At 36.4% G+C, this 10342-nt stretch overlaps 1 long non-coding RNA gene across 1 annotated transcript; it reads right to left on the bottom strand.

Annotated features, from left to right (window-relative positions):
- Positions 1-1974: 1974 nt before the first annotated feature.
- LOC141907596 (uncharacterized) lies at positions 1975-3582 on the bottom strand. The gene is made up of 3 exons (XR_012619518.1): positions 3188-3582; positions 3004-3109; positions 1975-2653 (listed from the first exon to the last, which is right to left on the bottom strand). It is a non-coding gene; the product is annotated as an uncharacterized LOC141907596 (long non-coding RNA).
- Positions 3583-10342: the final 6760 nt, after the last annotated feature.

Below are 10342 nucleotides of genomic sequence, written 5' to 3' on the forward strand. Positions count from 1 at the left end.
AACCCAGGGTCAAATCTTAACTCAGAACTGTGGAACTGGGTCCTGTTATGTATTTATTTTGATTATGATGATAATATGTATGTAAATTACCAGTGTAAATGAACTCGATGTTTCTTATTTGTTTGTTTTTCGTAGATGTTTGCCCATCGCCCGATCCTACTATATGCGGCCTCACTGATAGACCAGGCGGTCACTATCCGAAATCATACTGCTCCCATGGATTTATGAAAAGTCGATGCCCCGCAATGTGTGGAGTCTGTAACGGTAAGTTTAAGCGCAAATGTACTTACGAGATTTAACTGAAAAAAAATGCTCAAAACTGTTGAACTTGAAATGAAATCGAATGAAATGAAATCTGTGTGTATTGTTCCAGCTCCATCGTGTCTTGATCGCTTTGGCGGTCAAAAGAATCTGGGAAGTACTTGGATCTCTATTTCTAGTCAGTTCACTTGTACGGAACGGGGCTACGTTGAATCGAAAGGTACGTGATATAATACGATATACCCCCGGACCAACTCGGCCGGAAACTTGGTCCGACGAGTGAAGTCCGAGTCAAATACGTAAGATTTTTGATGGAAACCTCCTAAAGCTAGTCTATGAAACTTGTCCGGATATGTTTTCAGTCCCAACCCGCAATCCAATGTAGCATCATTACTCAATTCTTTTCACCAACAGGTTGCGTAGTTTATGGACAATTCCTCGGAGACAACCAGACGCGAAAGATACATGGAAAAGATTGTACCTGTCATGGACACGGATCGTCCAGTTGTTCGTGGAGCTTCAAATAATTATTTTGATATTGCATTAACACTCAATCAATCGATTATAGAATGTGCTTAAACAATAAATTTCGTGGCTCCAATAATTCATCGTGTATTCAATTACTTTAAATGTTGTGACTTACGTACATCCTCCATTAAGCATCAGGGCCACTCGTTCAAACCCAGTAATTGGTGATACTGATTCAGAGTGGTTCTGATGCTGAATAGAGAATGTACAGGGGTGTCCCAGGTTCAAACCCAGTAATTACTGATACTGATTCAAAGTGGTCCTGATGCTGAATGGAGTTATTTAAAATCAGTTGAGAATGAAAACATGAATACATTACACCTACAAATTCACTCACACTCTGGAGAGCGTAAGGTTAACTAATTAATCTTACTTATTACAAGAAAACTAAAAACATTGCCAAATTTTCCTTGTCTTAAAGAGATTTCTTCAAACATTATCAACTAGCTTATTTCACAAATGTTACATTTGAAATAAAGCAGGGTCTGATGTAAGCACTAGTTCAATTGCCCGGGACAAGTATATTTTCATTAGGGCAAGTAGGTTATCATTATCGCTCATCCACCGGGCTTGTGTAATTCTATATCTCAAAGCTTTTATCCCACTCGATGCAAGGGATGATTGTGTCACAATCGGACTGCTCATGTAGGGCACGTTGAGGGGGCAAGCGATATTACATATTATGCTTGCCCTGCGATCGAATGGCATTTATTCCTTAGATCAAACCCTGCAAACTATTATAAAGGAAATTCTTCTTGTCCAGACATTACAGGCCCCACACAGACGCGGTTAAACCGATAATCAAAACAAAGCTTGGACGATTGACCAATTAGCACTGCATCCACAAGTTATCCTCTATATTCAAAAGGGCCTTAATTAAATCAGTATTTTATGAACGACTGATAAGCACCAAAGTGAAATTGTTGCTATAAAACTTAACAACTGAAAAGGTTCAACATGAATGATGAAAATGTACATTGTTTTATTCACACAACAATAATATCTTAATCGAGGAATCATCATGTAAGTTCCTAATTTACAAACACGTGAATCGATTACAATAACAGTCTCTAACATAAAGCATTAAAACTAGAGATGAAACATACTGATTCACTCCAGAAATCTTGGAGTATCAATTTATCATTCTTAATTTCTTTTTCGTAAACATTACTTTCACTAGAATTTTGCCAAATTTGCCCCGACTTAAAGATTTTCAAGCACCTTGGCATTAAATACTAACTATTCTGACGTTTTTTCTTCCAGTTTCGAAAACATCAACATAATTATACAATCGGTAACTAATCGATAACATCAATAACTTAAGTTTATAGCTGTTTTAAATTCTTTCTAAAAAGTAAAATGTATGTACATGATTTTAGATAGTAAGTCTGCCTCATAAGTCTACCCCAGTATCAACAACTATTTTCATACTCCATTCCACGCAATCAGGTAAATTTTTTAAACTATGTTACCTATCAGACTGGTCTGAAAAAGGGTGATATTAGTAAAAAAATCAATACTTTACTACAGAGGTTTTTGCCGCTGCTAGATCTCAGTGTTCATGAGATAAACCATTGTCTTTGCTGCTTCGGCGTTTATCCTGAATCAGATTTTATAAGATAATCCATTGTCTTTGCTGCGCGAATCAGTGTTTATAAGATACACTATCATCTCTGCTGCTCCTGATAAAATGTTTTATAGAAATCAACCATCGATTGTAGAAGATTCCATCGTTGAGTGATTAATCCGTAGCTGGCTCCTAAACTTCTCATCTGGGCTTCTGCAGTTTTCATCAGCAAATGGGTCAATGGGTATTTGTCTACTAGTGTCTTCTTCAGGCCATTATTTCCGGGATGTAGTTTGACTGAAACAAAGTGAAGAAAGCAAAACATTTTAGACAGATTTATCATAACTTACATGTCATTTCAAATTACAAGCCACCGTGTTTTTCACTTAGTTAATATAGTTATTTCCAAAATCAGAATTAGGTTCATTGACGTCAATTGCCGATTTAAACCCCAATAAATAATTGCAGTAGTAGGACTAGTTCATTAATGTTTAAGCTTGGAGTAATCATTTGAAAAATTTATTACTCCAAGGTGCAAGACTAGTAAAGATAAAAGTTCTAAGATCAGCCATGTGGACAGGTAAATAGATTTCGATGATAATCACTTATCAAATGATATTCATATGAGGCCTGAAATTTCTATATACCGGTAATTTCCATCTGAGTTTGATTCTTCTGTGGGTTGTTCAAATCCGTAGATTTCAGATGAGTAGTTGATTTTAAGCTGGTCTCTTTCTTATAGTTGAAACTTAGCTGCAATGAGTAAATAAATATATCCTGTAATCACGACATTTAGAAATCATCGTAATAACTCCATGTATATCAAGTTACCTTTTATGATTGCTGGTTTCATCATCGACGAGGATCTCCTAAGTCGGTTGGTTTCTGTGCACTGTTTTCTCTAATTGTCAGATTTTTGATGAGTTGTGGACCTCAAGCTCTTGTTTGACTTTTCGAGTTGGTGACCCTTACAAACCTACCACACCTGGCGGGAGCGATACGGCGGTTTTTTTCAAAATCGGAAATCGAAGTACAGATATAGTTGCGTGATCGGCGGTCGTTTTTACAGATCTTTTTTTTTTAAGTCCAAGAACATAATCGGTAATTCGGTTCCGGTTAATTCAAACAATCTTTTATTCTGCCTAATTCTGATTTTGGAAATAACTATATTGTTGAAGATAATTTTACAATATTTGGTTTTTTTTTAATGTAACTAGTCCGAAAGTTTACAATGTTTAATAATTTTGTCTAACTTCAATTTTTTTGGTCGTTTTCACCGTTTAAATAGTCGAAGCACATATTAAGTGACTGATTGGGGTTAACTTTTTTTCTGCCTAATTTAATACATCGAGATTTAGGAAATAACTATATTTTACAATATTTGGTCTTTTTTTCATGTAACTAGTCCGAAAGTTTACAAGGTGGGAGAATTTTGTCTAACTTTTTCTAATTTTTTAAAGTTTTTCTGCCTAATTTAATACATCGAGACTTTGGAAATAACTATATTTTACAATATTTGGTCTTTTTTTCATGTAACTAGTCCGAAAGTTTACAAGGTTGAATAATTTTATCTATATTTTTTCTGCCTAATTTAATACATCGAGACTTTGGAAATAACTATATTTTACGATATTTGGTCTTTTTTTCATGTAACTAGTCCGAAAGTTTACAAGGTGGGAGAATTTCGTCTAACTTGTTCTAATTTTTTAAAGTTTTTCTGCCTAATTTAATACATCGAGACTTTGGAAATAACTATATTTTACAATATTTGGTCTTTTTTTCATGTAACTAGTCCGAAAGTTTACAAGGTGGGAGAATTTTGTCTAACTTTATCTAATTTTTTAAAGTTTATTGTCGTTTTTCTCGAGTATGTCTGAAATCGAAGTACATAATTGGGAAATTCGATTCCGGTTCATTCAAACTATCTTCCAATCAGTCTGAAACGGGCAAAAGAGCAGAACCTTTTGAGCAGAAAATCCTTTGGAATATCACTGATCATAATTATCATGTCAATTCATATATAAGATCAGCAACGTGGATCGATACGTAGATTTTAATAATAGTCTTAAATGATATTTATGAAATTCAACTCATATAGTAATTCATCTATATTCTAAATATCTAAGCAATGGTTGATTATTATAGTTTAACAACAATTCAACTAAAGCATCTATAGTCATCTCTAGGAATACCAGAGTTACAACAAATTAAGTAATGCATAATCAATCTTATCAAATCGTTTTTGAACTGTTTTCTCTTCTATCTTCTTGGAATTCTTGATGTGTCTTTTATTGAAACCCAGGCCCATCATACAGTGCAAACCTGCTAGTAATATTGGCCTATATATATTTCGATTGTCAGCTAAACCATATTCGTATTATCAAATTTACTTCATCGTCAGTTAATAAACTTAAGAGATGTTTTCTACCCACAGATGGCGACATCTCTACCCAGTGAATGGTATTCTAATCCAATTCATTAATTCTAAATATTGTTCCTAATATATACAATGATTTTGTAATTATGATAATATAACTAACTGAAGAGTGAGTGCGCTGCCAGCATTGAGCACACTGATCCTATAAGTAACATGGTTCTACAGATTTAAGAAACCTCGAATCGTTCCCACAACTCGGCAAATCCAGAATTCTGCAAAGCCTTAAAGATTCAATAAATCCCACGCACAAGAGACAGAGTTAAAACATACCCAGTATTCTTTATATATCAACCAATATTGAATTATACTTATCAACCCCTATGGTTTAGATTTGAGCACTTTTACCTTATATGAAGATGCTGAATTAGATACCTAATCTATAAGTTAATTGATAATGTCCTAGCTATAATTGAAATTGTCTCGGACAATATTTTATATGGGGCTTGAAATTTCTACACGAGAAGAATTTCAGATCCGGTACGAATTTGAATTAATCACTATTTGAACTGCTAATTTTGCATCAGAGCTTTTGATACCTAGCTTAACTAACCCAGAATCCCCCAAAACCTAACTGATTCAACAGATCCCCCACACACACATGTGGCCCAGTTAGACGCAGATGACATTGCGCGATACAGTCGTCTCATCCACTGTGCAATTTTGAATAAGTTTCACTTATATTCATCACATTGAATTAATTTGAATTAAATTCTAGGTATCTAAGCGAACCATTAATTAGTAATCATACTAGCTATATTTTAATTGTCAGTTGAACAATATTTATATGGAGCCTGAAAATCTACATGAGTAGAATTTCAGATGTGGTGAATTCGTCACTATTTGAATTCATCAGAAATTAAAGATAAAAAAGCATATTTTAAGTGGTAAATTAGAAATTCCTTTAGCCGAATGGCTATATAACTTTATTTCCCTTATATAGTACACTGTGTATAAGGACCAAAAGACCTTGTTATGACCGGACCCCCCTGGTGCGGTGCGAGTCATGATGCTAGAAAATAGTTTGAAGGAGAGGGGTTAGTAAAAGAGAGCTATTAGCAAGAGGAATAAGACCTAAGTTTAGGATATCCTGTCAGAATAAGGCTTTCAATCTGACATACACAGTGGAATTGAAATATTCCCCCTTCCAAATCCAGGAATGTATTTGTGCACAGATTCGATCGGAAGTAAGTCTGCGTTAAATGATTTTGGCAATATGTATCAAAACTAATACAGCTGTGTGAAGACACCATAGGTTCACTTAGATACAGATAAATAAATGTGCTCAGATACACATGTATCAGCTACATTTTAAATGTCCATAGAATTAGAAATAATTTCACATAACAATTGAATTAACCTTAATCGATCTAAGTAATACGTTAATGAGTAATTCATCTTAGATTCTAATTTTCAGTTAAACTATATCTAATATGAGTCACTTGACACACAGTATGGCTTTTAGATATTAATTGAATCAGTTAGGTTTGAGTAAATTTTGCCAATAATGAAAAGCATGGCTAGTCGTCGTAAACGCGGCAGTTGGCGATACAGAACTGATCAGTCAATGAGACTGATTCACTTATAGATGTGCTCAAATATAATATATATTTCAGCTATATTTCAATAAATATTTATGATATAAAAAGTTTTTGATCTAACATCAAATATTGAATTCATCTTAATTGTGAATATCTAAGCCATTTTTCCTGGCTGTATGCTAATTGTCAGTCAAACAACATTTATCATGTGTCGCCCAAAACAAGACACAGTGTTTCAGGAATGAATTAAATCAATTAAAGCTTTGGTTTATTCTGGATTTATCAAAGTGTTGAGACCAAATCACTGTTTCATAAAGACCTGTAGTCCATAGTTTTCCCCATATAACACCAGATCTCGATAGAGCCCTAGACGCTATCTTATGAAATTCATAACTGTTATGTGTGAGGCAGCACATAGTATATATTGTAAAGTATGGCCTCAATGGTAATAAATTTATCAATATATTATTTGTAAAGAAAAATCTATCAACCAACGATAAAGTTTAATTGATATATCTTTTAGTAAAAATTGTCCTATCTAGATCTTAATTGTCAGTTAAACAATAGTCATATGAGGCCTGAAATATCTACGGTACATTCGAAAAATTTCAAATGTCACATAAGATATTGAATTTACCTTAATTGTACGTACTTACAAAATCTTTTAATCAATAACTGACCAATCTACATTTTAATTATCAGACCAAAGAATATTTAAAGGACCTCACTCAATCATTTTGTCTAATATTGTAAATATTCAAGCAATCATTGCCTAGCTATATTTCAATTTACTACCGGCCACAGAGCCTCAATAAAGTAGTGCGGAGATGGTGAGCTTGACCAGTGCCTATGCATTCTACCCCAGATATGAAAAATCAACTTAGCTTTATGTATGTATGTTTTCCTGTTGCCATGCAGGATGAGCCATGCAAGACTGCCAGGTTCGGTTGCGACAGGTCTTTGCGACAGGTGTTTGGTGGTACTTCAAGGTGGAGTCTTTTGTGGGCACTTCTGGTGGGCAGATTTTAGATGGGCCTTTCCGGATTAACCTGAAATGAGTGAAAGAACGATATTCTGTAGTTACACAATCCATTCCGTATCACGCATCGTAATTTACATGTGTATCAACTTAACTTTCAATATTGCTGAGTTCAGTGTTCTTTTTTGGCATCGTCTTCGTTGTAGTCACCTTCAGCATCTTCTTCAACTTCTTGGGAGTCCTGAAATGAAAAAAAAGAGAAGAGCGATGAAAACCTGGTACGGAACAAAACTAATGTTCGAAAGCTTTTCAGCTCTCCATCGCTGGTCACATGCCGAGAACACCAGACAATGAGCCAGCCAGGAATATACTGCCCTCTACACGCCCTCACACAGAACGCGAAAACCAGAATGACAACGCCTCACATTCCCCATCTTACTGCAGGATGTACTAGGCGACGTCAGTAACTGACAAACCTGTAAAATTGCACGAAACACAAATAGCACAGTACAACCAGCTTGACCGGGTTGAGATTCAGGATCTCAACTAGCACTCAAAAGCGTGACAAGAGACTTCATCCACTGACCGAGGTTGTCACAAGGACACAATGAAACTAGCACTCACAAGCCGACAAGAGACTTCATCCACTGACCGGGGTTGTCACAAGGACACAATGAAAACTAGCACTCAAACTAGAAATCAAAGAGCGTGACAGTAGAATCATCCATCAGCCGACTCAGAATACCAGAAACAAAGAGCGTGACAGTAGAATCATCCCTCATCCGGGCGGTCACAAGGACACAATGAATGCTAGTAGCGTGACAATCCAGTATAACCGCTCCATTTGTATCCCGCGCAATCCCGCAGATATGCCCGTCATTGACATCACTCAGCACACTTTGTAGATAGGTGGGGGCAGTGAGGCCTCATCATCCTGGTTTTCATGTTCCGTATGAGGGCGTGTAGAGGGCAGAATTTCCTGACCGACTCTTTGTCTGACATCCTCGACACATGACCGGCGAAGGAGAGCTGACGCTTTCGGACATTAGTTTTGTTCCAGCAAACGTTGAAATTCGACAGAGAAATTGGCCCTGAAAAACAAAACGGGTTAATTGCTGAAAAATAGAACGGATTAATTAACACAGAACAGTACAGGACAGCACAGAGACAAACAGTAACACATAAAACATAAAGACGTCGTTCCTCAGGAAGCAGGAACAGGAGCAGGAGCGGGAGCGCAGCGAAAATCGCCAGGAGGAGAATCCACGGTAGCATGTTCACAGTGTGAGTAAGCTGAGGTGAATGGTCTATGCTTGTGTACACCGTGGTCAGCCGGTGACGTATTCAATAGCGCGTGTCAGAATGATATCAACAACTCTGAAAACCCGCAATTGTGTCTCTATTGTTGAATGGATTTACATTATGAGGATCCACCGCCGGGTTGAATACGCGCCAGTAGTCAGCTGAACAATATAGTGGAGGAAGTTTAATAAGGCCATGAAATTACTTGATTCCCAACAGCTACTTCCGAATTTATAAGCATCCGCCAGTTTTTTTTTCTTAAATTCTAGAATAATTTATAAATTATACCGACCGATAGCACTTCCAGTTCAGATTCACACCAACACAGGTCTTCCTATCATAGAAACCGCGTAAACATTTACTAATGAAATTAGTTTATTAGTCACGGATTCACCAAGAACCTTAGTGTCTGATGTAGGATCGTAGAGCGACGGAGATCACTGGTGGAGACAACCACTGCCAGTGCTGGGTGAAGTCACGGACAGTTCATGCACCCCGAGATAACTACCTCACATGCACGAGGAAAGCGGTCGATTTGAGTCATTGGGGGAAAACCCACTAATACCATGTATCACGATTATTCATCATTCATACTGTTATCACAGAATCCCGTCAATAGACAGATTTTCATTTAAAAAAAACTCCTCGATTCAATTGAGGGGAGATATATGAGGCATTTTTAATTACTTGGAGATTTAATTTTATTACAATACATACTCATCAATAACAATTTTTTTCTTATCATCATAATATTCATATTATTATCTATACATTTCTATCATATTCTATCATATTTATTTTATGTATCAACGCTATAATAAAAAATGTTTTTGGTGCCTGATGAGACTGACCTTTGAAGCCTGCTTTACACTGTTGCAAATTGGTTTTAAATCATTGACAATCATATTACGAGTCCTCGTTAACTTTTTGCCGTTTAGTGGATAAGGTTTTCGCATTTTTTGTCCTTTTTCTTAATTCGTTTAGTTTGTAACTGTCTTTGTATTATATATTTAAATTTCTCTACGCTCTTGTCCTTTGATTAAACTTCATATTCACTATTGTCTTAACTTACGATCCCCCAGTTTGACTTAATTCGTTTTGTTTGTGTGTTTTGTGTTGCATTTCTAAATTTCGCAATTTGGTTAAGCTCTCATTGTCCTTTGATCAATTCCCGTTACTTCTCCTTGATCATAGCTGAAAGATAACCAGTAGTATCAAAAAATGCAACTCTGGTCATCTTTGACTCTGGATACTCACGAAAATAGCACCTAAGTAGAACGGAAAAGAGGTTACCCATAAATATTGCCGTAATTCTGCAAATGGGATAGATGGAAATTTCGGTTATTAATCTGTCGGGTTCAGTACAGATTGATGATGGAAATAGTGAATTCCCAGAACTTTTTGCCTGGTGAGTAAGGGGTACCCACGGCTGCGGATTTAACTCTCGAATTATATTCTCAGGGTGGCCGCCTTATTAATTGCAGAATATTCACCATGAAATCTCTCGGTCCGGCCACTGACTCGACTGTCAAGTCGAGTTTGAATTGGTCGCGACTCTCAAGTGCTGCCGCAATATATTTCATTAGCAGTGAACGTGTGAACTAATTCAACAGTCCAATAATCCTACTGCGGCATGCGAGTGACACGTTCGCGCGAACACGTTGATCCCTGCTTACCAGGGTATGATTGCCTCCGGTCGGAGTTTTCCGGCTACGTAGACTACGATCGAT

Source organism: Tubulanus polymorphus, chromosome 6, assembly GCF_964204645.1.
Source record: "Tubulanus polymorphus chromosome 6, tnTubPoly1.2, whole genome shotgun sequence".
Lineage (NCBI taxonomy): Eukaryota > Metazoa > Nemertea > Palaeonemertea > Tubulaniformes > Tubulanidae > Tubulanus > Tubulanus polymorphus.